The sequence below is a fragment of the Pogona vitticeps genome, chromosome 2 (genome assembly GCF_051106095.1).
Source record: "Pogona vitticeps strain Pit_001003342236 chromosome 2, PviZW2.1, whole genome shotgun sequence".
In the NCBI taxonomy this organism is placed as follows: domain Eukaryota; kingdom Metazoa; phylum Chordata; class Lepidosauria; order Squamata; family Agamidae; genus Pogona; species Pogona vitticeps.
In genome coordinates this window covers 218,716,526-218,738,444 of record NC_135784.1, presented here as the reverse complement: position 1 = coordinate 218,738,444, position 21,919 = coordinate 218,716,526, and the positions used below count along the sequence as shown (strand labels likewise).

At 44.4% G+C, this 21,919-nt stretch overlaps 1 protein-coding gene across 1 annotated transcript in view; it reads left to right on the top strand.

Moving 5' to 3' along the window:
- Positions 1 to 21,919, top strand: part of MTAP (methylthioadenosine phosphorylase) — a 173,368-nt gene that overhangs the window by 41,124 nt on the left and 110,325 nt on the right. The window lies entirely within an intron of this gene.

Genomic DNA, 21,919 nt, shown 5'->3' with positions numbered 1-21,919 from the left:
ATCTAGAAATTACGAGCGCATGTACTAAGGTAGCGAGAGCCCCCGTGTCTAGGTAAGGTCACAGCCGGGCAATCCACCAAAGGTGGAAAAAAGTGGTGCGGACTACTGACACCACTTGCATTTCCATGATGAGCATCGGGTCCAGGTGTACCCCCAGGATGCGGACCCCACTCTTCACAGCCAGGGCCACCACCCCCAAACATGAGGGAGTTTCCCAAGCCACCATCCACAGGGTCACCCACCCTCAGAACTTCCGTCTTGTCTGGGTTCAGCTTCAGCACATTTTCCTGCATCCATTGCTGTACGGCCCCCAGGTAGCGCTGGAGGGACAGGACGGCATCACCTGCAGTTGGTGAAAAGGAAATGTAGAGCTGGGTGTCATCAGCATATTGATGACATGATGTTCCACACCCCCTGATGACCCCACCCGGCAGCCTCATATAGATGTTAAACAACATTGGGGAAATGATCGACCCCTGTGGAACCCCACAACTGAGAATCCATGGGGCTGAAATACTCTACCCAAGCTGCACTCTCTGGGGGCAGTCCTCCATGAAGGAATGGAGCCAGGCCAGAGCCAAGCCACCGATACCTAACTCAGAGAGCTTCCCCAGGAGGATACCATGGTCGACAGTATCGAAGGCCGCCGAGATGTCGAGGAGGACCAACAAAGATATTTTACCGCTGTTGGCCTCCCTCAACAATGCCGTCTCTGTACCGTGGCATGGCCTGAAGCCCGACTGAAAAGGATCCAGGGCATCTGTTTCATCCAGATGTGCCTGAAGCTGGTCAGCCACCACCCTCTTTGCTCATGAAAGAAATATTGGCGATGGGCCTATAATTGCCAATTTTGTCCGCCGCCAAATTAGGTTTCTTTCTTATGGGCCTAATGAGGGAGACCTGCCCTCAAGGAAAGACCCATTTATTATTGCAGTGGCCCATTCTGTTGTTATTGGCCTGGCTGCTTTGATTAGCCAGGCCGGGCAAGGGTCCAAGGAGGAGGTGGTGGCTCGACAGCGGTCAAGCACTCTTGCCACAGAATCAGGCGTGACAGGCTGAAAGGAGTCAAGGGTTACCGGGCAAGACGGAGTGCTGGACATCTCTGCTCGACTCACTGTGTTCAAAAAAGGAGAGAGGTCCCGTTGGATGGCCTCCACTTTAGATTTTTAAAAGGCTGTAAACTGGTCAGGTGAAAAACTAGGGGGAGGCCTATCATCTGGACCAGTTCCAGATAGGTCGCGCGCTATACGGAATAACTCCGCCTGCTAGTTGGACGCTTCACTTGTCTGGTTAGTGAAGTAAGTTCGACAAGCAGCCTTTACCTTAGACAGGTAAAGGTTAGTTGCGACCCTGACAGCTATCCTATTATAATCCGTCGGGTTCTTCCTCCACCTACGCTCTAGCCTTCTCCTATGTTGCTTCAGTGCTCGAAGCTCCTGGTTAAACCAGGGCGCTGGACGAGCTCTACGACAGAGAGGGCGTTTAGGCACGATCGTATCTATAGCCCTGGTTGCGAAGGTGGACCAGCTATCAACCAGAGCGTCGACAGGAGCGCTAGCCAGGTCCGCCATGACCCCTCTCATGACATCCTGGAATCCAGTCAGATCCAGTAGCATTTGAGGGCGGACCAGAGAAATAGGTCCCTGCTCCCTGCAAGGGGGGAGAGCCACTGTGAGTTTACATTTTATTAGGTGGTGATCTGACCATGACATGAGGTCCGTCACCACCAGATCACACTCGCTCCAACTGGAGGAAAAGACCAGGTCCAGTGTGTGACCACCCACGTGGGTGGGACCGTTGACATGTTGGGACATGTTCAAGGAAGCCATGGTCTCCAAGAACTCAAGAGCTGACCCAGATGGCTCTGCCCCCGCATGCACGTTGAAATCACCCAAGACCAAAAGCCTCGGGGATCCCAATAGTGCCGTGGAGACAAAGTCAGTCAACTCCGGAAGGGAAGTGGCTGGATCGCGGGAAGCGCGGTAACCCAGAAAAATCCCAATACCATCCCTGGCCCAAATCGACATGTGGAGTGGCTCTAGACCCAGCTTTACCACCAAGGAGCACCTAGTAACCTCCAAGCTGGATTTATAAACAATGGCTACTCCTCCCCCCGCCCCTCCAGTCTACCCTGGTGCTGGACAGCATAACCGGGCGGACAGACAAGAGCCAGGGGAGGACCCCCCTCCCTGCTGATCCATGTCTCGGTTATGCATGCCAGGTCTGCATTCTCCTCCAGGATATGATCATGAATCACCTGAGGCTTGTTGGCTATAGACCTGGCATTCAACAGTATCAGAGTTAGAGTGGAGGGCAGGCTGGGCTGGCTACCTCGATACTGAGGGTTGGTCACAGTCTCAGAACAACAGACAGCCTTCAAACATCTGTCCGTTGTTCTTCTGACACGAGTAGGGACTGCGCCAACGCGATATCTCCCTCTACCCGTGATCACCGGGATGTTAAAAGGCCCCTCGCTGGGCAAACAGGTCTTCCATTCCATATCAATAGAAAAGAAAGTAAAGAACAGAACCCTAAATAATACCACAACTTAAAGAAAAGTGCAGGACAAATACAAATACAAAAATAAATACAATATTATACAGTATTATAAATAAAATCTCAATACAAGAGCCCCATATATAAAATTAAATTAAGAAACACCAAGAAGTTACCCCCACATATAGTCCAGGTCTGTCTTCCTCCACCTCTTAATCTTGTCCTTTTAAGTTTTACTGGTCTTGATATTATTGGAACTATTTTTAAAGTTGTTAAAGTTGATGTTATTAGCAGTAAAAACAGTGGAGTGAGGGTGTTATTCATGGGTTGCATCACATAGGTCTTAAAATTGAGCATAGGGAGCATCAGGAACAGTAAAGGTTCAGGCAGAAAGATATTCAGTCCCTGGCTTTTCTTTACCCTTCCTTAAGAAGTAGGTTAGATAATATGTTATTGTATTGTGAACCTCTCAGAGTGACTTTGGCAGCCAGATGGGCAGTATAAAAGCCAAACAAACAAACAAACAAACAAACAAACAAACAAATAGTCAGTCTATGGAACAAACTCCACTATGTTAAACATTGTCACGTTCCCGCCTGCCCCTTGCTTGTTTCAACAATCAAAGGACACAAGCTATGTGTTGTGTTGCTGCCACCAATTGATTACATCAACATTATGTATTATTCATAATAGACATCCAGGCAATGTGTCATTTTAAATAAAACCAAATAGAAGTTGTTTATTATTACAGGTGATGAAGGTACAATCAACATCTTTAACTCTTAACAAAACTTCCTACTTCATTCACTCTCAACTGCCAACCCTCTCTCCTCACTCCAAACTCCCAAAATCACCAATCCTCAAATATAAAACCCTCAATGTAAACTCCTCCTCCTCCTGCAGAGACTCTTATATCTCATGACTTCGGCTCTCCTGCACTCTCATTGGTCCATGCAGATAGCACATTAATATTAATTGCCTGGTTGGACGCCAGAAGCATGCCATTCATACAAAGCAGCATGTAAAAGCTCTTATCCATGGTACAAACATAACACATCTCCTAACCAGAGAGGACAGAGTTGAGAATGATCAATAGTGTTCCAGTGAAGTGTAACATGCAAAAATTCATAATATCCATGATACACACCCTGGAGAAATAAACATATATCAGTTTTCCATTGTAAGACAATTAAGACAAAAAAGGAAGCATAGAAAATGATAAAAGAAAAAAGAAGGTAAAAGAAATATGGAAATTATGCCCTTACCTCATGGCTGCTTGAGATGTATGTTTGTTGTATTTTAAACTGCAGTCTCTTTCATAATGCATCTTACAACCCTATCTTACCATGACATTTCCCTCTGAGATTCTTTAGCTATTATTAATTTTTAGATCAACTTCAGGAGGCTGGAATGGAAGGAACTGGAACCTCCTAGGTAGAAAGCATTTACTTCCCCCCACCAGAAGCCACACAGTTCCTGCTCCCCCAAAGTCCGTCATTATACTCCCCATTCCCAACTGATTTAGCTCTAAGCTTCTCATTAATCCCATTTTATAGTTATTCTAAATGCCCTGATGCCTTACAGATATAATGGACAGAGGGAAACTCCCATGCCTGTGGGCATCCACTTCCTTTCCTCTTTCTTGTCCCTTTTCTCTCCCCTCCTCCACTTCCTCTTTCATAAAACTAGCCAGGATGCACATAATGCAAAATATCACCTGAAGTGACTCATATCCTGGGTTTCCCGGGCACACCTCACTTTTGTATTCCTCACACCCACCGCCAAATACAGCCACATTATGTTGAATTCTGTTGTGGGTTCCAAGTAGTTAATATCTAAGGGAAGTGGGCATGGAGGTGTTCTGCATTGCAGTTAAAATAGGTCAACTTTTAAGAGAGTAGGAAATTGATTTTTTTTAACTTTCTTTGTGTTAATGATTTGGAGGGACAACCTCCACAAAACTTCTTGGCTTTGAGAGAAACTGATATATGTTTTTAAAGCATATCCTGTACACCAGGTGTCCCAACCCCCATTCCGCGACCCAGCAGTGGTTGGCAGCCTAGGCAGGACTGGACCGCAGAAACAGATCTCCTCCCCCTGTGAGCACTCTGCGTGCATGCATGCATGCAAGCAGGCCCTGCAAGCACACCACGTGCCATGCACACAAGCACCCATGCATGTGAGCACCCCAGCACCGCTGTGTGCATGCAATCTCCCCTTTGAACGTGCTGTGTGCATGCTTGCGAGCGCTGCTGTGTGCATGCGTGCAAGTGCACGCTACCCCCCCTGCGGGCATGCCACACCCCTGTGAGCATGCCATTCCCCCGTGCAAGCGTGCCACCCCCCCAAACCAGTCTGTGGTTGGGAAAAGGTTGGGGACCACTGCTGTACACCATTGTAAATATTTGTTCACACGGTGTGGTGATTCTAGGGCTTCATAATCATGGCTGACCCAGGATACTTTGTTGACTGAGGCAAAGGATAAGATATCTCCCCATTCCACATATAGAAACCAGCTGACTGGCAGTTGAACCTTGCTTCAGAACCACCAGTAGAGCAGGGTCCTCTGCCACACAGCAATGCCCTTTGAGACAAAAGAGTGTTCAGGAAACTAAAGGGAAATATTGAGAAATCACAGGAGAATTACAGATAGGGTGACCTTTTTAAAGGGAAATTTTCATGTAAATTCTGGTTAACCATTAACTTTCCTTCATACCCAAGAAAGTGAAGGTGGTGGCACCATAAATTTTGCTCGATCTGGAATACCCCACACACCAAACAAAGAAAATGACCCCACCTTTATACTGTATTTTTCCATGTAAAGACTATACGTTTGCCTAAAATCTTTAGACTAAAAATTGAGGGTCATCTTATACACGGAAGTAAGCTGAGGAGAGAAAAACAAGTGGAAGGGAAAGCAGGGATCAAAGTGATCCTACAGGGCTTTGATCCCTGCTTTCCTCTCCACTTGCTAAGCCTCAGCAAAAGGAAAGCAGGGATCAAAGTGCTGTAGGATGGCTTTGATCCTTGCTTTCCCCTCTGCTTACTAAGTCCCATGGGGCTTAGTAAGTGTAGGGGGAAAGGATCAAAGCAATCCCATGGCTGTATAAGGGGGAAAGGGATCAAAATGATCATGTAGTCGCGGGATTGCTTTGATCCGTTCCCTCCTCCTTTTGCTAAGCCCCGTGGGGCTTAGCACAAAGGGAGAAAGCAGGGATCTAAGCGGTCCTGCAGCATTTTGATCCCTTTCCCCCTACACTTGCTAAGCCCCAGTTAGATTTCTTAATTTTGGGTTAGAAAAGGTACTAATAATCTAAAGCTTGCCAAACATAAGGCAGGCTAATTAAGCAGAACAGAAAGGGAAGGAAAACAGCTATCCTTTCAGCATGTCAGCCCCACAGGAGATTCCCCTCCTAAACTAGAAAGCTATCCTCTCTAAAATAGGACATTGGACCACCCTAGTTTACCAGTAGAAGACATTGACATTAACTGTATCCCTTGAATGAGGTGAGGTGGTTGAATGGCTGGATTTTGACTTGACCCATGAAAACTTGCTGATTGTTTTGGGTTTTTAGTGGTTTAATAAAGTATCTCCTGCATTTATACTGTGTATGGACCACACAGCTTCTTTTGTTTGCTAAAGTCTGATCTGGAAGCACTTCTTACCACTAAAATCTGCTAAAATAAAAATATTTTAAAATAATGACTAAATAAAATTGTATTGTGCTTGTTTCAGAAACCTGGGGGAGGTGTGCTGATATTGAGCCTTTTCCAGAAAAAAATGAGCTAGGAAGCTGTAACTGCCACACTATTCTACATATTCCCCCAGGAAGTCAAAGCACTTGCAACGTCTGTCCTGCAGCTTCTTAAGTCCCTGCAAATAAAATTCTTCCAACTGTTGGTGTAACCACTCATTTGCAGCATTAGTTGCCTCCAGAACACTCCCAAATTGTTGTCCCTTTAGGTGTGTTTTGAGTTTGGGCAGATAATAGTCAGAAGGAGTCAGGTCGGGAGAATAGGGTGGATGGGGCATCACTTGAAAGCCTAAGGAGGTCAGTTTTGCCATTGTTTCACCTGCAGTCTGTGATGAGGCGTTGTCATGCAACAGAATGACACCTTTGGAGAGCTTTCCTCAACATTTTCCTTGATGTTTTGTCTCAACTTCGTCAATAAAGCACAGTAATATTTTGCATTGATGGTTGAACCCTGTTGGAGGTAGTCCACCAGCAGAACTCCCTTCTTATCCGAAAAAACTGTTGCCATTTGCCTTTGCACTGACCTTTGCACTCAGAACTTCTTTGGCCTGGGGGAATCACTGTGCCTCCATTCCTAAGACTGTTCCTTTGTCTCAGGATCATAACGGTAGATCCATGTCTCATCACTAGTTTGCCCAGGAACTCTGACTCATTTCTTGCAAAATGTTCCAAAACAGCCACCGATGACTCCACACGTTTCCTCTTTTGTTTGGTTGTCAAAAATTTGGGGATCCACTTTGCTGCCAGTTTTCTCATTTCCAAGTCGTGGATAATGGCACCAACTCTCTCACTTGATATTCTCAGATATATAGCAATATTTTTGGCTGATATTTTTGGATATTTCATCAGCTGAGCAGGGAGACTCCCTGTCCCACCTCCTCACTGGAGTGGTTGGCTGTGTGTGGAAGCATCAGCTGGGCTCCTTCCTGGACTGGTGTAACAATGATAGGCCCGAGTGTTGTATGGCAACTGATGAGTGGACCAGGTGGTTCTAGGGAAGGGAATGGGCCTCTGTGGCACCTGTGGTGCCACAGTTCATATTCATATCCCCAGAGATGTAAACAATATGTGTGTAATGACCCAATCTCAGGGGTAAATTCAACCATTGACATAGCCCATGTCTACACATGATTATTAAGGAGATCAATGAACATTCCTATTCTCTAATGTATGTGTTACTGTTTATAAATGCAGTGAGTTACACATGGGTCACATAGGCTCACAATATTATTCTGCTTGAGGCAAATACCCAGGTTTTCCTTGATTTAGGAGTTAGGAATCACATTTTTTTTAATGCAAGGAATTGTGTCGTTTTTAAAGGCTAGTCCGTTTTGGGAGGCAGGAATGTGAATCTCTTGCTGTCTGCAAGGCACCAAGGCAAATGTACCTCTTCTCACTGTGTGAGGCTTTTATTTTCCTGAGAAATTTTGTGTGAAACATCCCCCCCCCCGAATGCCAGCATTTCCATCAAAATTGCATATTTTCCACACTATGGGAAGAGCATTGGACTGCATTGAATTTGGCAGTTTCTTGTCCAAAAAGAGGAAGTAGAAAATAAATTTATAAAAATAAGTAGTTGAAAATGAATATATGGGGCCTTCTTTTTGTGGGAAGTGGTTAAATTTCCCCGGCATGGTAAAAGACTTGGCTGGAAACCTCAACATGGTGAGACTTGGAGAATAGGTAAGAATAAGAATTTTTCTGATCACTTCCCTACTCGGAAGTATTGACAGGTTTCTCCCTCTCCCCATGGGCAGTCAGAAATGGTATAGTCCCAGGAAGGCTTTACCACATAATAGCTGCATGTGCAGATTTGACTAGCAAATTGCAGGGGGAAATCCCAATTCTACTTCCCTTTTCCTGTTCTAGTTGTGGACAGACCTGAGCAGGCTGAGCGTGATATAAATCTTTCAGCATCTGAAATTTATTTTATTTATGTACTTAAACTGTTCACTTCTGAAGGGTGTTGTCATTTTATTTTGCGAATGAATTTGTTTTAATCATCAGCAGAGTCATGATGGTACTGCTTTCACTCTTGCCTTGAAGGAGACCTAGTCAAGACTGAATGAGTCATCACAGGAAAAATTAGGTTTAAACTGAGTAATTAATTTTTCTTTTTTCCAGTCTGATCTCTTAAGTGCCGGCACCTGGCCACAAAGGGGAGAGAGAGAGAGAGAGAGAGAGAGAGAGAGAGAGAAAATGAGATAAGAACACTGCCCCCACAAAGGTTTCAGGTAGCCTATTTCCACAAAAGTGAATTACAACACCTTGTAAGGCAAGCTGAAGCTGAAAATGTGAAACAACTGTTACAGAGGCAGCAGAATGTGGAAATAATAAACTGCAACACAGAAACTCGCATGTTTTACTTTTTTGGTGTATTGAAGTTGCATATCAAAATGAGTTTGAGGAACAAGGCTTACATTGCTTTAAAGGGAAGAGATCAACAAGTAGCATTTTCTACTTCCTTTTAAAAATTACCTCTAAAGGGAATTTTAGAGGCATTTTAGGTTGAATGTTTATGCCATTATTTTATCACTCATAAGCCCCCCCATAAGGACAGGAGGAAACTTTTTTGTAGTGAGTTAGGTAAGAAATTACTTTAAAAAAAAATAAATTTCCAGCCCTGACACACTGGTAAACTTTTCTGCCTTTGATGGTTTGGTGTAGTGCAGTGTGAAGCTTGAGTTCTCCCTCCCCCTCCCCTTAAACACAAACACACAAACTTTCCCCATGTATTCTTTTTTTCCCTTTTGCTCACGTACACATAACAACAGTTACACAACACACATACATATGTGCAAGCACATCCACCTAAGAAATAAAATATGTTTCAGATGTGATAAAGAAGGACATTTCAGAGGCAATTGTACAGAAAAAATTGTTAGGTGAAAAGTATACTCTAAGAAGACTGTATATTATATTTAGAGATGGACCTTGTTACACAGCTGAATGCAACAAGGTTCCAGTCCCATGTGTCTGCTGCCGGTGGTGGCTCTGCTCTCCCTTCCAGTTGCTCCAGAGCTCCCGTTTGGCTATCCACTCATCAGCCTGTCAGGGAGACTCATCTTCCCTCCTTCTGCCAGGAGTGGCTAGGTGACCGGGAACTCTGGAGTGATTGGAAGGGAGAGCGGAGCTAGCACTGGTGGTGGACGCATGTCTCATTGCATCCAATTGTGCGGAGGTATTCATATTCGTATACCCCCATCTCTAATTATGTTTCAAAACTTGACAATTCAGAGTTAAGCCACTCACCAAATGGAGAGGCTAACAGGCAAGTTGCTATGGAGACAGGAGGGTTAGAGGGGAGTGAGGCCAAGCTGAGGCAAGAAGTCAATCATTGTTTGTTACAATAAATACAGTTTGTGGTAGAATATGGAGAGAGGATTCAGATCCAGGACAAAGTTGTGTGGGGTATGAGAAGAGATACATGCTCACAAGTGTGTGTGTGTCACTCTGATGTGGCACCCAAGGTACCTCACAAACATGTCTTATTAAAAGGGTTAGGAGCACAACTATTTTTTGTACCTATGGCCAAAGTACATATTCAGCATAAGGACTGGGCAGGGCCTTGAAAGGTAGCTGTCACTGATGATATTCCAGCCCCATGTCTAATAGGGAATGATCTGGCCAGAGATGTAAACAATATGTGTGTAATGACCCAATCTCAGGAGTAAATTCAACCATTGATGCAATCTGAGTCTGGCATTGAGGAGCAAACTTCCAATAAAAATGTTCCCAATGATTATCCTGAACCTGCTGGGTCAACTAAGTTTGCAACCTTTATTAGACTTGGTGAAATCAGAGGCTATTCTTACCCTGTTTCCCTGAAAATAAGACCTAACCTGAAAATAAGTCCTAGTAGGATTTTACAGGATGCTCATAATATAAGCCCTACACCCAAAATAAGCCCTAGTTAAGTGAAACCCTGCCGTCCACCATTGTGTAGCAACTAGAAGAAGATGCCATGACTGTATTTGAATGAATGTAGGTTGAAAAAAATACATCCCCTGAAAATAAGCCCTACTGCATATTTTGAGAGGCTATTATGTTCACAAGTATAAGTTAAATAAAAATAAATATTTTAGGTCTGGATAAGCAAGGAAAAGGCAAAATATGAACCAAAATAAAAATAAACAAAAGAGAAAAGTCAAATTTATGTGTTTAAAAAGTATGAGGCAATGGTTAGTAACAGATTTGAGAGAAATCCAAAGGCAATTTGAATAGAAAATAATGGTGGATATAATTCACCAAATGAAAACTTGTATTAAAGAGCACAGAGTGTTACATATGAAAACCATTGCTTACACTCATGAGCAAAATAAAATGGTAGAGAAAAATAAGATGAAGTTTAGAAATGACAAGGTGAATGTTAGCCGACACTGAATTACCAAATAAATTTTGTGGTGAAGCTGCAATAACAATAACTTATAGTCAGTGAAGTACAGTGGTGCCTCGACTTACGAACTTAATACATATTGGAATGGTGTTCTTAAGTCAAAATGCTCATAAGTCGAAGCACCATTTCCCATTGAAATGCATGGGAATGGGATTAATCTGTACCAGCATTTATATATATATATAAAGCACACAGAAAGCCCCATCGGAAGACGCTGGGGCTTTAAAAACAACAACCAAAAATGAACAGAGCAAGCCCTGAAGGCTGCCAAAAAAACCCGAGCAATCCCCCATGCTGGGACTGCAAAAAACAACACAGCACAGAAACATAACCCCCCTCAGCCGAAACCCACCCTGCAAAACCCACCCAGAAGTTTCTAAAAAGGAAAAAGCAGCACCTTACTAGGCAGACCAAAGCCTCCTCAGACGGCACTCACTCCCCGGTAGGGAGCCTCCTCCTGTGCCACCGCTGCATGGAGGAGCCCCTCCAACCCGCATGCTCAGCCCAGCCCAGCGCCTTCAGCTGCCCTTACTCATTAGTAGACCTACACCTTCTGCAGGCCTTACTCATGTGTAGACCTGCACCAGGGAAGGGCAGGGAGTGCACAAGCTTCCTGCGCCCCAAGGCAATCCGGAGCCGCGCCCGCCTCTCCTTCCTCCTCCTGCGCTGCAGGAGTAAAAAGTTTCTTGACTCCCTTCTCTAACCATTGGGGTGAAAGTGCTACAAAGAAGCAGCCTCTTTGGCACCAACGGTTTGAATTTCCCGCCTTTTCCCCCTGTCTTTTTCTGTTCTTAGGTCAAAGCTCCGCTTGCAAGTAGAAACAAAATTTTGTGAGCGGAGCTGCTCGTAAGTCGAAATGTTGATAGGTAGGAGCGTTCGTAAGTCAAGGTGCCACCGTACCAACTAAGCTTAATATCAGAACAGTTTGTGATACTTGGCATGGTAAAGTGATGCCAAGGCATCATTTAAGAGTTATTGGAAGTCAAACTTATACTAAAATAGAAAAGGCAGAAGTTAGTTTTCAAAGCTGAACAAACTTTGGTTATAAGTATAACAGTAAAGGCTATAGCGCAAGGAATTTAAACTTTGGAGAAATCAGTATTAAACCTGTAATTTATTTTGATGAGCTAAAGAAAATAAACAAGGAACTTTACTGGAGAATGCTGATAGAAAAGATCAGTACAACACATCACTCAAAGACATAAATGTACCAGTGAGTTTGAAGTCTGATTCAGACAGAGGAGTGGACAGTAATATAGAATCTAGTACAGTGACTAATGCCTTAGTAAACATCTATGGCAGATTAAGATTTCTGACTGAGTTCATTTTGGATTTGAGTATGAACTTTATGTCAAAATTATTGCAAAATACAGGAAATACAGTGGTGCCTCGCTTAACGGGTGCTCTGTTTAGCAATGAAATCGCTTAGCGACATCTTTTTGGAGCGTTTTTGCACTTCATTTAGCGATGGTCCCTATGGGCAATTTTTGCTAGTCAATGGTTGGGACCATGCTTCGCATAGCGATTAAATTTTGGGTCCCCTGTTTTGCTTAATGATGGTTTAAACAGCCTCATGTTTGCTGTTTTTTAAATGTTTTTCTGTTATTTATAAAGTTAAAGTTTACTGTTTAAAATGTTTGAAATGATAAAGTGCACTTAATAAACCCTTTGTAAACCAAATTTGACTTTGTTCTGACTCTTTTTTAATTTGTTGTATTTTTCCCCCCATTGAGATGCACTGAATAGGTTTCAATGCATTTCAATTGGGGAACCACGTTTCACTCAGCGATGTTTCCTATGGCGATTTTCGCTTAAGAATGGCAATTCGTTCCTATTGGAACAGATTATCCAGTTTTCAATGTATTTCAATGGGAAACTGCATTTTGCTTAGGGAAATGAATTAACATCGCTAAGTGTCATGAGTGCAGCTGAAGATCTGGAACCAGAAGGGTTAACTGAGGCTGAGGAGAATGCTGAGCAATCAGAAACCCTGAACTGCCTCCAGATTCTCCTTCCCCAGTAGACAAGCCTCGGGCCAGGCTTCGGGGAAGTCTTATGACAAAAAGCTCAGAGGATTGCTCGAAGGCTGTCCACAGAAACATACGTTCAACTAGCCCTGAGTATTAACAGGATGGAAAGGTTTCCAGCAGCTCAAGGGGCTGTTTTGCTATAAAACTGCTCCTAGTCAGCTAGAAATTCTGTGGAAGCAACAAGTCAAAATCTGTGGCTTGCATCCACACTCCTTGAACCGTGTTCCTGACTCTGGACCCTGACCCTGGACTACGCTGTGTATTTGACTCTGGACTCTGACCTTGGACTGCATTCTGTGAGTTGGTTTGGTGAATAGATATCGGCTTTGCATTCTTGGTATTCCTGACCCTGGACTGGTTTATCAGACTTCGGCTGTTGTAACCCCCGGGAACGTGACAGATTGCTTCCACCTCCACACTTTTCCCAACATGGAGGGAAAAGCAAGCGAAGACTCAGGTCTGCTGAATGCTGTGCTCGCTCACCCAGACAGTGGGATAGCTTCAACAGCAACAACTACAATTTCAAGCCGACAATGCTTCTCAGGCTAAGTGTCCTGTGCTTGCTCCTGAGAAATTTGAAGGAAGTGTGGAGGAATTCCCAGCATTCTTGGCACAATGTAAGCTGTATATTGAACTGCGCGCCAGAGACTTTCCCACAGACAAAACCAAGGTATGCTTTATAAGTTTACTCAAGGGACAGGCAGCTAAATGGGCTACTCCTCTACTCCTTGCTCCTTCACCCCTGTTAACTAATTACCAGGGTTTTCTGGAACATATCTCAGCCGCGTTTGCTAACCCCTTGCAAGCTGCCACTGCTAACAGAAAGATTTGGGCCCTGAAACAGGGAAAGGCTTCAGTCTCCCAATAGTCTACTGAGTTCAGACTCTTGGCTCAAGATTTACTCTGGAATGAGGCAGCTCTTATGGACCAATATATGGAAGGGTTAGCTGATGGGATCCTGGATGAGCTGGCACGTGTAGATCAACCCAACACGCTGCAAGAACTAATCACACATTGATGGCCGCTTGGAGAGCCGACGCTTAGTACAGGGTGGTTCCCGTCTCCTGCAGTCACCCATGACAGCCCCAAATACCAGACCGGAGGATTCTGAACCTATGAAATTGGGAGCAGCTCGGCCCCGCCTCAGCCCTGAGGAAAAAACACGATGCCGCTCCCAGAATCTTTGTCTGTACTGTGGGGGAGCAGGACACTTTGCTTCTGGCTGTTTGGTTAAGCGGCGTAACCTTGACTCTGTGAAATCATTGCCAGTAAAAGAACTGCCCTATGTCTGAATGGACCCTCAGATGTGGGGCACTTAGCTGGGTCTCCTGAACCATACCTTAACATCCCGGGACTATTCCTTGTACCAGTTAAACTCTGCCTGCCGGATGGACGTTGTTTGTTTGTTCATGCCACGGTCGACTCTGGGGCTGATCGCTGTTTCATTGATACAACTTTTGTGAAACAGCATCGGATCCCTGTACAAGATAAAGAGATCCCGAACCCTAGTCGAATCCATAGATGGACGTCTCCTCCGCTCCGGTCCTGTGACCCAAGAAACCCAACCAGTCATCCTCCAGGTTCAACACCATCAGGAGCAACTACAGTTCAACATTGCCCATATGCCCCATTTTCCACTTATTTTGGGACTTTCCTGGCTCCGAACCCATAATCCCCTAATTGACTGGACACGAGGAGAGTTAGGTTTCAGGGACCCGTGTCCGCATCTGGGTCCACCAGCTACCTTGGCTGCAGCAGGGTCAACAGACAAGTCTGTAATACCCTCAGATTATGAGGACTTTGCCGATGTCTTCGAGGAGAAAGGGGCTGACCAACTACCTCCGCACTGACCCTTTGACTGTGCTATTAATTTGGTGCCTGGGGCACCCCTTCCTGTGGCCCGGATTTATGGCCCAGATTTACCCCATGTCGGAACCCGAACTCGCAGCCTTAAGGGACTTTCTTGATAAAAATCTGAAGTGGGGATTTATCCGGCCATCCATGTCGCCTCTGTCTGCACCTGTCATCTTTGTCAAAAAAAGAGTGCAGAGCTCCGCCCCTGCAATGATTACAGAGCCTTGAACAAGATAACTATTAGAGACCACTACCCTCTACCATTGATCGGCGAACTTCTGGATCGCCTTAAAGGGGCACAAATTTACACCAAGTTGGATCTCTGTGGCGCCTATAATTTGTTGCAAATTCGTGCTGGCGACGAGTGGAAGATGGCTTTTGGAACACGTTATGGCCAGCATGAATATCTGGTCATGCCTTTCGGATTAACCAACGCTCCAGCGGTGTTCCAGCAATTCATGAATGTCATCTTTTGGGACTTGCTCGATTGCTTTGTAATCGTTTACCTGGATGACATTCTGATTTATTCCCGAGACCCCGCTCGGCATACAGAACATGTTCGCCAGGTTTTACAACGGTTACGAGAACATCGACTCTATGTCAAGCAGGAGAAATGCGAATTTAACCTGCGAGAAGTCGAGTTCCTGGGTCACATTGTATCTCCCCAAGGGATCCAGATGGACCCAAAGAAGATCGAGACAGTACTGGACTGGCAGAAACCTCAGAATCGTAAGGATGTGCAATGGTTTCTCAGCTTTGCGAATTATTACTGTCAGTTCATACCATCTTATGCAGATGTAACCATGCCACTGTCCCGCCTCCTCCGGCCCAAAGAGCCGTTCCTTTGGACTCCGGAGGCAGATCATGCCTTTACCACCCTAAAGACCCGTTTTACCACTGAGCCCATCCTACGCTATCCGGATCCCCGGCTACCATTTACCGTGGAAACAGATGCCTCCAGTGTTGCCCTGGGCGCAATCCTGTCCCAGTGGGAGGACCCCTCACAACCACTACAGCCCTGTGCATTCTACTCCCGGCAGTTCACACCCTCGGAGCGTAGTTACACCATCTGGGAGCCATCAAAGCTGCTTTCAAGGTTTGGAGGCATTACCTCGAAGGGGCCCATCACCCAGTCCAAGTTTTGACGGATCATCAAAACCTGGAACACTTACAAACAGCCCGACGCTTTAACCAACGCCAAATCCTATGGAATCTCTTTTTCTCCCGGTTCGACTTCCGTATCACCTATGTCCCACATACCCAGAATCGGAAAGCTGATGCCTTGTCCCGCAAACCGGAATACACCGTTCCAACCTCTGAAGAACCTCTGATTACACTGATCCTGCCTCCTTCAGTCTTTGCAGCCGTAACCACTCACTCCTCCCTGGCTGAAGAGATTCGAGCCAGTCAAGCTCGAGATCCCTGGGCCAAGCAACGTCTGCAGGAACTTCAAGAGGACTCTGTCAACGAGTTTACCAGCCACCAGGGCCTCCTATTATATCGTGGACACTTATATATTCCTCCGGGGCCCCTCGGAAGCAATGTTCTCCATCTGACTCATGATTCCGCTCCTGCAGGACATTTTGGTCAGTACAAAACTCTGCACTTGCTCACACGAGAGTTTTGGTGGCCCCAGGTTCGAGCTGATGTCGCCCGATATGTTGGTTCCTGTGAGGTTTGTCATCGAGCCAAGGACATACCAGCCAAACCTGCAGGTCTGCTACAACCATTACTTGTACCAGCCGGCCCTTGGGACACAGTATCTTTGGATTTTATCACAGATCTCCCGCGGTCACAAGGGTATACTCGTGTCTTAGTAATAGTAGACCTGTTTGCTAAGATGACTCATTTTGTCCCATGTTGCAAACCTCCCACAGCTCCTGATACCGCCCACCTCTACCTCCATCATGTTTTCCATCTACATGGGCTCCCGACGCACCTAATTTTTGATCGTGGATCCCAATTCACTTCCCGGTTCTGGCAAGCTTTACACTCCAATTTGGGTACCCATGTGCACTTGTCATCAGCACATCACCCCCAAACAGATGGACAGACCGAGCGTACCAATGCCACTCTAGAACAATATCTTCACTGCTACACCTGTTACCAGCAAGATAATTGGGCTACCCCGTTACCCCTGGCGGAATTTGCTTACAATAACTCTGTACACAGGTCTACAGAACAGACACCATTTGAAGCCAACTATGGGTATCATCCCCGCTTTTCCCCGGATACTCTACCATCAACCATGGTTCCTGCTGCCGATGCCCATATACGCGTGTTGCAGGCCCTCCAAGACTTACTCCGAGAGCAACTTCAGCAGGCTAAAGAAGCTTATAAGACAACGGCCGACCGAAAGCAACAAGAAACCAGGAGATCAGGTCTGGCTTTCCACCCGTTACCTCCGCCGACCAGGCCGATCCCGTAAGTTGGACGGTTTATAGGACCTTATGTAATCCTGGAACAAATCAACCCTGTTGCGTTCTGGCTACAACTTCCAGATACTCTCCATATCCACCTGGTTTTCCATTGATCTCTCCTTGTTCCTGTCTCAGCACCAGACCCTGTGCGACCTTCGCCCCCGGCTCCACCTCCACCTATTCTGATCAATGGTGAGGAAGAATATGAGGTCCGTCAGATCCTAGACTCCTGAATCCATCAAGGTCCTCAGTATTTTGTAGATTGGGAAGGTTACGGTGTGGATGATCGATCGTGGGAACCTGCCAGTAATCTACATGCCCCTGATTTGATACAGCAGTTCCATGCTACCTACCCCGATCAACCCGACCCATCGGAAAGGGGGAGTCCTGGGGAGGGGGATAGTGGCATGAGTGCAGCTGAAGATCTGGAACCAGAAGGGTTAACTGAGGCTGAGGAGAATGTTGAGCAATCAGAAACACCTGAACCGCCTCCAGATTCTCCTTCCCCAGTAGACAAGCTTCGGGCCAGGCTTCGGGGAAGTCTTATGACAAAAAGCTCAGAGGATCACTTGAAGGCTGTCCACAGAAACATACGTTCAACTAGCCCTGAGTATTAACAGGATGGAAAGGTTTCCAGCAGCTCAAGGGGCTGTTTTGCTATAAAACTGCTCCTAGTCAGCTAGAAATTCTGTGGAAGCAACAAGTCAAAATCTGTGGCTTGCATCCACGCTCCTTGAACCGTGTTCCTGACTCTGGACCCTGACCCTGGACTACGCTGTGTATTTGACTCTGGACTCTGACCTTGGACTGCATTCTGTGAGTTGGTTTGGTGAATAGATATCGGCTTTGCATTCTTGGTATTCCTGACTCTGGACTGGTTTATTGGACTTTGGCTGTTGTAACCCCCGGGAATGTGACACTAAGTGAGGCACCACTGTTCAATGACAGAAAGGGAAAGAGATGGAGATGTCAATGATATTAATTAGCTGAAAGGCCCCTTGAGCCACAAGAGTTTCCAGAATGCTCATCTTGGTCTTATACCAGCAAAGCTCCACCTGGGAGATTGCTTTACATTCTAGAACCAACAGCTGTTGCAAACAAAGAGAAAAGTATATTGGAAGTAAAGCCTCTTCCAAGAGCTTCTGTAACAGTTGTTACTGTAAAATCTTAGAGGGACAGTGCAAGCAATTCACGTTCAAAAGGTTATGTGAAAAGCTTTAAAAAGAAATAAGAGAGGAGAAGCAGTGGTTAAATCAAAAGCAGGAGAGAAAGCTTCAGGAAAAGCAATGAGTGTGCCATTTGCAGTGGTCAAAATGGCAGAGTCAGCCAGAGTCTATTGACATCTGGAAAAACTCACCTTGGCTACAAAGAGACTGTTGGTGAGATTTCAGGAAACTTTGCTCGAGAATGTGAGATCAGAAGAGATAGGAGATTCATCTCAGACTAGGAAATGAAAAAGTTCAAGATCCTGATTACCTGTCTTACTTGGAAATATTGTTGTTCCAAAGTAAACCCTGAGGGATAAAAGAACTATGGCAGTGGTCCTCAATGTTTTGGCACTTTAGATCAGTTTAGCATGCATGTGGGAGGCATGCATGCGTGTGTGCATGCATCCGTGCATGTGCGGGGTGTATGCGTGTGTCTGTGCATGTGGAGGAGGGGGAGGTCTGTCTCTGCAGCCTGGTTCTGCCAAGGCCATGGCCTGGTACCAGGCTGCAGACCGGGGGTTGGGGTCTATGGAACAAGCACCAGATTTCCTTGACCTAGAGATTGGGTATGAGGTGGAGAGAGAACGTCAATGAACTCATGGTGATGGAGGATTCTTCAGGAGGAGAAGAAATAAGCATTATCTGTATATACAGTATTATTACATTTGAAAAATGAGTAATTAATTACTAATGGTCATTAAAACAGACATAATTAAATGCTAAAAATATTGAGTGATTGTCAAATGGTTTGGACTTTAAATAGGCATATGAATGTGCCAATCTAAGATAAACCAATTTTACTAAAGAAAAAAAATGTGGTAAGTGTAAAAGTGTAAAAGGCAGAGAAGGAAAAAAATGACTTTGTAATAAGACCCGTGTCGGCAGGACAATATAACCATAAACTACTGAATTATAGAGTTGATGGATTTAAATCTGTGGAGCAGCCAGAAACAGTCTTGGGAAAATATTTTAAAAGGAGGAAAAGCCTTTCCCCTTGCTAACCATTGCTAATTACAAAGGCTGGAAAGAAAGATTGAATTCTAAATGTTATTTGCCTCAAGACAGAAGCTGCCATTGTAAACATCCATTATGTTTACCACCTGCTGGAAAGAGACTCAGATAATACTGCAAAAAGACAGTAATTGCCTGAATCATGGAACAAGACACTCTCAAAGACTGGCAAAAGAATATTCAAGAGATGTTATTCATTGGATTACAACGGATAAAAGGAGGAATGGAGCAGCTATCTGAACAAATTAAAGATTTGGGGACCCAAATGCAGTGAAGACGGAGAAAAAGACAGGTCACAAGGCAGAGTTGGATGAACTACAACAGAAAAAAACAAGATGAAATGAATTTACTAAAACTACAAATAGAGGGAGACAATTTTGCTTCTAGATCCCATAAGTCTTCAGAAGAAAAAGGTGAAGATAGAGTGCAACTGATAGTTAACTTGTTAACCCGTCTTATGGAGATGTCAGCAGAAGAAGTGCAGCAAACAGTGAACTTTACCACAGAAGGGAGGGGAATAGAGATGATGGGACATATGCTGTGGCAGATGGGACAAAGAAGGAGACAGTATGTGGAGCTGATGAAGTTTTTGGGAGCAGATTTAATTAAATATAAATAGTCAATAAAATGGAAGTTGAAGGAATGAAAGATAACATGATAAAATGGGCACAAAATATTGGTTATAATATTGATGTAGAGCAGTGGACATAAACTTGGCAGAATAAGAAAATATAGATAAGATGTTCTATAGATGATCAAATGATGGAAATGTAAAATGTAAGAGGGTGAAAGACTATATGATAAAATGGGCACAAAATATCAGTTATAACATTATTTAGAGCAGCGGACACAAACTTGGCAGAATAGTATTAAACTTACAAAATAAGTAAGTTTAAAGATAAAAAGAAAAAAGAAAGAAAGAGAAGCTCCAGGGAAATGGAAGTAACCATAGATATTCTGGAAAATAGCTATGTATTTTTTCTCTTTGTATGATTTCCCTTTTTAATATCTAATGTATAAGTGTATGTAAAAATATTCTTTCACTCTCTGAAATTTTACCCTTTTCCAGGCTTCACACCCCTTTTTTTACCCTGCCCCCTTATTTGTACCTCACCCCTACAAAAATTAATAAAAACTTGGAAAGAAAAAAAAATATTGCCTTCTGGTAAGTATGATTATAGATGTGTAAGAATTACATGATAAAAATGTCTGAAATATGTAAAAAAATGTGTATTTTATATATGCTCCATAGTCTTTTGTTTCTGTTCGTGGGGTTTTCTTGGCAAAGATAGTGGAGAGGCTTGCCAGTTCCTGCTCCAGGTGGATCATGTTTAGTCAGAATTCTCTACTATGACCTGTCCGTCTTGGGTGTCCCTGCAAGTGAAAGGAAACTCCGATGCTGTGAAGAAAAATACTGCACAGGAACCTGGAATGTAAGATCTATGAACCTTGGTAAACTGGATGTGGTCAAACAGGAGATGGCAAGACTAAACATTGACATCCTGGGCATCAGTGAACGAAAATGGACAGGAATGGGCGGATTAAATTCAGACGATTACCATATTTACTATTGTGGGCAAGAATCCCGTAGAAGAAATGGAGTAGCCCTCATAGTCAGCAAAAGAGTGGGAAAAGCTGTACTGGGATATAATCTCAAAAATGATAGAATGATTTCGGTGCTAATCGACAGCAGACCTTTCAACATCACAGTAATCCAAGTTTCTGTAACAACCACCAATGCTGAAGAGGCTGAAATTGACCAATTCTATGAAGACTTACAACACCTTCTAGAACTGACACCAAAGAAAGATGTTCTTCCCATTATAGGGCATTGGAATGCTGAAGTAGGAAGTCAAGAGATAAAAGGAACAAGAGGTAAGTTTTGTCTTGGAGTCCAAAATGAGGCAGAGCAAAGGCTAATAGAGTTTTGTCAAGAGAACAAGCTGGTCATCACAAACACTCTTTTCCAACAACACAAGAGGCAACTCAGATTGATGATATTCTCTGCAGCCAAAGATGGAGAAGCTCTATACAGTCAGCAAAAACAAGACCTGGAGCTGATTATGCCTCTGATCATCAGCTTCTTATAGCAAAAACTCAAGTTAAAAACTGAAGAAAGTAGGAAAAACCAGTGGGCTAGTCAGGTAAACCAAAACCCTTATGAATACACAGTGAAAGTGAAGATCAGATTTCAAGAACTAGATTTGGTGGACAGAGTGCTTGAAAAACTATGGATGGAAGCTCGTAACATTGTATGGGAGGCAGCAACGAAAACCATGCCAAAGAAAAGTAAATGCAAGAAAGCAAAGTGGCTGTCCAACGAGGCCTTACAAATAGCGGAGAAGAGAAGGGAAACCAAATGGAAGCAAGATAGGGAAAGTTACAGAAAATGGTATGCAGACTACAGTGGGGTCTTGACTTGAGAACTTAATCCGTATTGGAAGGCGGTTCTCAAGTCAAAAAGTTCTCAGGTCAAATCTGCATTTCCCATAGGAATGCATTGAAAACCATTTGATCCGTATCTGCTCTTTTCCGTCCATAGAAACTAATGGGAAGCTGCTATTCCGCCTTCGACCACTAGAGGGGGATATTTTGTTTCTTTTTTTCTTAGGTCAAGAAAGGTTCAGGGAAGGCAGGGAAAATACAGTCCAGGCAGTACAGTACCAGGCAGTCCGAAGACTGTCTCCCAATCCACTCTCTAAACGCTGGGAGGAGTGAGGAAGCAGACAGGCACCCTTTTCACTGGCCA